Below are 7,088 nucleotides of genomic sequence, written 5' to 3'. Positions count from 1 at the left end.
TGTGAATATTTTTAAGTATCTTAACCCAGATTTCCATATTGCCCTCCAGTAAACTTGTGTCAACTTATACTAATTTATATCAGGCATATATGAGGCAACTTAATTCATTCATCTTTAGTTAAAGCTGGGTGTTAATATTTTATAATTTGCAAATTTATAGATGAAACTATTTCATTGTTTAATTTGCATTTCTTTTTTAAATTTTTTAAAAATTTTGTTCATTTTTTTTTTATTTCTTTTCAGTGTAACAGAATTCATTGTTTATGCACCACACCCAGTGCTCCATGCAATACGTGCCCTCCATAATACCCACCACCTGGCTCCCCCAACCTCCCACCCCCCGACCCTTCAAAACCCTCAGATTGTTTTTCAGAGTCCATAGTCTCTCATGGTTCATCTCCCCTTCGAATTTCCCTCAACTCCCTTCTCCTCTCCATACCCCCATGTCCTCCAGGTTATTCCTTATGCTCCACAAATAAGTGAAACCATATGATAATTGACTCTCTCTGCTTGACTTATTTCACTCAGCATAATCTCTTTCAGTCCCAATCATGTTGATACAAAAGTTGGGTATTCATCCTTTCTGATGGAGGTATAATACTCCATAGTGTATATGGACCACATCTTCCTTATCCATTCATCCATTGAAGGGCATCTTGGTTCTTTCCACATTTGGCGACTGTGGCCATTGCCGCTATAAACATTGGGGTACAGATGGCCCTTCTTTTCACTACATCTGTATCTTTGGGGTAAATACCCAGTAGTAATTTGCATTTCTTTTATTATCTCTAAGTTGAACATTTTCATATGCTCACTTTCCATTTGCAAGATTTTATTTATTTATTTATTTATTTGAGAGAGAGTAAATGAGTGGGCAGAGAAGCAGAGGGAGATGGACAAGCAGACTCCATGTTGAGCACGGAGCCCCACAAGGGGCTTGATCTCAAGACCTTGAAATCACACCCTGAGCCAAAATTAAGAGTTGGATGCTTAACCAACTGACTCACCCAGACAACCTTGGCTTTCCATTTATATTTCCAGTAAACTGACTATTTCATCCTTTGCTTTTTTGTCTAAAAGATTTCATCTCTTTTCTTCATGTCAAAGTACTTACCCTTGTCAATATTTATTTTTGATGACAGAAAGAGCAAAATAAGAAATAAGGGGTACAATTGAATTTCTTCAGTGTAGGATTTCTGAAGGATTGAGTCAGAGATACTTTTCAAAGTTATTTTTAGGGTAAATTGTATTCTCTTCTTGAATATACACAATGATTATCATTAACATCACCAGGAACTGCATGAATAAGTTATCAACAGAAAAAAGAGTCTCTTTGAGTAGATATCAAAACTTACAATATAGTGTTATTTAAAATACTAGCCTAGAAAATAAGAGTTTCTTCGTGAAAAGAGACTGGAGTGGCCCAGTTTCATGGAGGGGTAGAATTGTGAAATAGGTCTGGAAAGACAAGAAGAAGAAAAAATAATGATATTGAAGTCTGAACACTTGCCCCTCAATCCACATCAGACTTCCAACCGTCCAGTTTCTATGACAGAGAGTTGTGATAAGGATCAAATGACATAGTATATTGTTTCTGGAACTTGGGTCAGCCAGCTGACAGAGGCTCCACCATGCATTACTTCACACTCATCCTCAACTCCTTCTACATAGCACACTTCCTAGAAAGGCTACACTCACTTCCTGTCTCTCTTCCACAAGGGATGTCCATGTGATATAACTGGTTATAAACAAAGAGCTTAATATAGGGGCACTTCTTTTTCTTTCCTCTTCCATGATAGATGCACTTTCCATCTCTGTCTGCCATAGTGAGAAGAGCAGCCACCATGTCCACCCACCTGCAATGGATGGTCCCTGAGGAAGTGCTCCAGCTTCCTGATGAAGAGGAACAAGGAGACATTCATTACCGACACCAATAACCTAAAAGCTCACAACTCCTTCCACTACATGGGCTGATTCACCACTAGACTGTGGGCATGGAGTGTGGGGCTAAGGGGAAAGGTGTAGTGGTAACATGAAGCCAACATCCCACCAGCAATAACCGACCACCTTCTCCTTATGGAACCAGAATGCCCAGGCCACCCTCAGCAGCATCAGGCACATGATCTATAAGAACAAGTACGACCCAGATCTGCACATGCCTGCCATTCGCACGAGAGCCTTCTTGTGCAGTCAGAAGCCTGTGATGGTAAAGAAGAAGTGGCCTGCCATACCAAGAGCTCCTGAACACCTGCCGCTCACCTCCAAAGCAATAAAGATGTCAACCACCTGAAAAAGAAAGAGAGAAAGAGAGAGAGAGAGAAAGATGCAGATGGGGCAGCCATCTTGAAACAAAGACACAAAACCCCAACACACTAGGTTTGACAGAGCAGAAAGATATTTTTTTAAGCTGTGTTATTGAGATGTTGCCCAATCCCCACCTGCCCAACTCTGGAGTGTCTCTCACCATACCTCTTGTTATGTGAAAATCTATACTATTACCTGTCATCTACGGTAATCTATGTAAACAATCATATCGTGACTGTTAGAAACATTGAAACTGGATGCTCACCTACCCCAATTTCTTGACCCTTACTTTTTATGCCCTTCAGGATCCCATGAGAAGGAATTTAAATTAGGTTCTTAGTTGGGAGTCATACAACTTGACTGATATTCTGGAGCTCTTCCAAAGGAAACTGAAAGAAAAGAAAACAATGGAATCTCTACAAGAAAGTATATATGAATGTTTCACAAAGGCATGAGTGATGCTGACATCATTGTTGGGACCTGGTATGAGAACTAGTAAATTTCTGGGTAGAGAGTGAGGTGGTACAGCCTTCTGTGAACTTTAAGAGTCAAATAGCTGTGGTATAAAGAACAAAACAGTATTTCCAGAGGTCAAACAGTTCTGCTGAGGAAGCCCTCTGAAAGAGGTTGTGAGAAAAAAAAGGGAAGGATTTTTATACAGGTTGGAGAGAAAGAAAATAGCAAGAAGATATTGATTTTTTTAAAGATTTATTTATTTCTTTAAAAGAGATAAGGAAAGAGCAGGGGAAGAGCAGGGAAAGAAGGACAAGGAGACTCCATGCTGAGCACAGAGCCCAACTTGGTGTTCAATCTCAAGACTCCAAGATCATGACCTGAGCTGAAATCAAGAGTCAGATGCCTAACTGACTGAGCCACCCAGGTGCCCCAAGAAGATGTTAATTTTTTTTTAAGATTTTATTTATTTATTTGACAGAGAGAGATCACAAGTAGGCGGAGAGGCAGGCAGAGAGAGAGAGGAAGGGAAGCAGGCTCCCCGCTGAGCAGAGAGCCCAACGCGGGGCTCGATCCCAGGACCCTGAGACCATGACCTGAGCCGAAGGCAGAGGCTTAACCCGCTGAGCCACTCAGGTGCCCCGAAGATGTTAATTTTTAAAAAGATTAGTAAGACTTCTGGTTTCAGCTCTGACATATAAAAAGCTTGGAAGTCATCACTCTAGCCCTTACAAGAAATAAAGTAAGCACACCAAAAAGCACTGACTTTTCTTGGAAGGGCAGAACTGCACAAGGAGTCTAGTTTAAATATTCAGACTGTGGTACTTTAAAGATAAGGAGAAAAAATACACTATGCTAACACTAATCAAAGAATGCTGGAGTAGCTATGTTAATTTGAGACAAAGTAGACTTCAGCGCAAGGAAATTTGTCAAGCATAAAAAGAAGAAGACATAATAACAAAGGAGTCAATTCTCCAAAAGACATAACAATCTTAAATATGTATGAACCCAGTAACAGAGCACCAAAATGCAGGAGGCCAAAACTGATCAAAGTGACAGGAGAAATAGACAAATCCAGTTTTATAGTTGGAGACTTCAACACCTCTGTTACTACTTGATAGGTCAAGGAAATAGGAGACCAATAGCTTATAGGTGACTCAAACAGCCGTAGCAAACAATTAGATCTAACTAACATTAATAGAATACTCTCTTCAACATCATCGGGATATACATTCTTGTCAAGCTTGCAAGGAACATCCCCCAATATAGATCACATTTTGCACCGTAAGATATACCATAACAAATTAAAAAAAAAACAGAAATCATACAAAGTATGTTCTCAGACTACAATGGAAAATTTAAAAGAGAAATCAACAGAAGATGACACCTGGAAACTCTCAAAATATTTGGATATTAAGCAACACTTCTGTAATAACAGATGGATCAAAGAAAAAAATCTCAAGAACATAATATAAAAGTATGTTGAATTAAATGAAAATGAAAATACAACTTCTCAAAATTTGTGAGAGACAATGAAAGCAGAGCTTAGAGGGAAATGTATAGCATCAAATATACGTTAGAAAAGAAAGATCTAAAATCAGTAAAGTTCAGCTTAAGCCTTAGAAAACAAGACAAAGAGGAGTAACTTAAGCCTAAAGCAAATGTTAAGGAAAAAAATAAAATTAGAGTAGACATCTGTGAAGCTGAAAATAGGAAACCAACAGAGAAAATCAGCAAAACCAGAAGATCAATAAAATTAATAAATCCATACAGTGGTTAACCAATGAAAAAAGAGAAGACCCGAATTGCCAATATCAAAAATGAAAAAGGGTTCCTCACCACTAATCACATGAACATTCAAATGATAATAAAGGAATACTAAGAACATTTCTTTTGCCTGCAAGTTTGGTAACTAGCAATGGACTAATTCTTTGAAAGAAACTGCCAAAACACACAGGAGGAGAAACAGTTAACTTGATAGCCATACATCTATTAATGAAATTTTGAAAAAATAATTAATTTCCAAAAAAGAAAGCACCACACCCAGGTCATTTCAGTGGGGAAATGCACCAAATATTTAGAAAAAAATGATAGCAAGTTTATATAATTTCTTCCAGAAAATAGAAACAGAAAGAACACTTCCTCACTCACTCTAAGAAAAACATCATGCTTCAGCTATTCGACCCTCATTTCCCTTTGCCGAAGTCCCTGGATACCACTAACGTTTTCACCGTCTCTACAGTTTTGCCTTTTACAGAATATATGATCCTGTAATGGCGAGAATAATAGATTAAGCATTTGTCAAAACCCATAGGGCTTAACAGCGCAGACTAAGCCTAATAATGTGTGCAAATTAAAAAAACAAAACAAACAAAAACCTTGAGATGTAAAGTAGAATGTGACAAAAGAATCTCAATGTATTACAAAAGTCTGGAACAGCCTCACTTAAGGGGAGTGCATGAAAAGGCACTAACTACTATAAGTCAACCTGAAAATGAGTAGAGTTTATAAGACTAAAAGCAAAAGAACCTATATTTAACCACTGTGCTCCAGTTGATAGAACTGTTTCCTGTGGGGGTATAGGTTAGCAATTCTGAAGACACCATACATTCCTACTGGAATTGAACAGTTAATTAACTGGATAGCAGACAATGCGGGTCAGAGCTCACTCTTGGGAGTGGGAGGTTACAGGGAAGGAGCCAGAATGAGTCATGCGGTAATGGTTTAGACTTGGAGACATCAGCATGAACCAATTTCAGCTTAATAAAGATATAGATCTCTCTCTCTCTCTATATATATATATATATACATATATATATATATACTGTATTATATGTATTATACTGTATTAATTCCAGATGGTAATAACAGTGATAAAGATGTGGTGTATATGGGAACTCTACACTATCTAAATGGTAATTCTGCAAATCTAAAACCTCTCTAAAATAAAATACAAAGTTTCAGGGCACCTGGGTGGCTCAGTCGGTTAAGTGTCTCATTCTTTCTAGCCCAGGTCATGATCTCAGGGTCCTGAGATCGAGCCCCCCATCAGGCTCACACTCAGCGGGGGAGTCTGACATTCTCTTCCTATTCCTCGCCTTCTGCCCATCCCGTCTCTTGCACACACTCTCTCTCTCAAATAAATAAAATCTTTTAAAAAATAATTAAAATAAAACAAAATACAAAGTTTATTAGAATATTACTAAGCAACATGGAGGATAATTTCACATGCTATAAGGATAGTAGTGAATGAATTAAATGGTAGAGAAAATTAACTAATAATTTTTCCCACCTGTCCTTAAACATAGAAGCACTAACTACACACGCTATGATGTTAGGCACAAAGGCTAGGGATGGATGGCAGACTGTGAAAACAAACTCTAAGTTTCCATACAGGGATGTAATTGCTTGCCACCTGTGGGGCCTTGTAAATGCCCTTCCCTTTATTTTTTTTTGAAGATTTTATTTATTTATTTGAGACAGATGGAGAGAGAGCGCGACAACAGGGGGAGGGACAGAGGGAGATAAAAAATCACAATCAGACTCCCCGCAGAGCGTGGAGCCCATGTGGGGCTCCATCCCACGACCCTGAGATCATGACCTGAGCAGAAACCAAGAGCTGGATGCTTAACTGACTGAGCTATCCAGGCTCCCTGTCCTTCCCTTTAAAACAAAGGTATTAGATCTGATTACCTTTTTTTTTTTAAAGATTCTATTTATTTGGGGCGCCTGGGTGGCTCAGTGGGTTGGGCTGCTGCCTTCGGCTCAGGTCATGATCCCAGGTCCTGGGTTCAAGCCCCGCATCGGGCTTTCTGCTCAGCGGGGAGCCTGCTTCCTCCTCTCTCTCTGCCTGCCTCTCTGCCTACTTGTGATTTCTCTCTGTCAAATAAATAAATAAAATCTTTAAAAAAAAAAAAAAAAAAAAAAAAAAAAAAAAAAAAAAAGATTCTATTTATTTGACAGAAAGGGAGCACAAGCAGGGGGAGCAGCAGAGAGAGAGGGAAAAGCATGCTCCCCGCTGAGCAGGGACCCCGATGTGGAGCTCAATCCCAGGACCCTGAGATCATGACCTGAGCCCAAGGCAGGCACTCAGCCAACTGAGCCACCCAGGAACCCGGACTGATGATTTCTGAACCCTGTCCAGTTCAGACATTCCATCACTCTTTATCCTTTAATCTAAAAGGCAGATCAGTCTCCTCACATGCTCCTAAGTCTGATTCCTCCTCTTGGGCATGGCTGTGTATCTGCCGATAGGTTGTGGGAGTCTATCCCAGGCAGCCACTTAGAGTCAAGGACCTCTACAGAGTACAAGGGAGGCTACAACCTTTCAA

At 39.4% G+C, this 7,088-nt stretch overlaps 1 pseudogene; it reads left to right on the top strand.

The window, feature by feature from the left end:
- The first annotated feature begins 1,844 nt into the window (after window positions 1-1,844).
- LOC125091507 (60S ribosomal protein L28-like) lies at window positions 1,845-2,290 on the top strand (annotated as a pseudogene).
- Window positions 2,291-7,088: the final 4,798 nt, after the last annotated feature.

The sequence above is a fragment of the Lutra lutra genome, chromosome X, assembly GCF_902655055.1.
Source record: "Lutra lutra chromosome X, mLutLut1.2, whole genome shotgun sequence".
NCBI classification, from domain to species: domain Eukaryota; kingdom Metazoa; phylum Chordata; class Mammalia; order Carnivora; family Mustelidae; genus Lutra; species Lutra lutra.
This window is presented reverse-complemented; position numbering and strand designations above follow the sequence as displayed.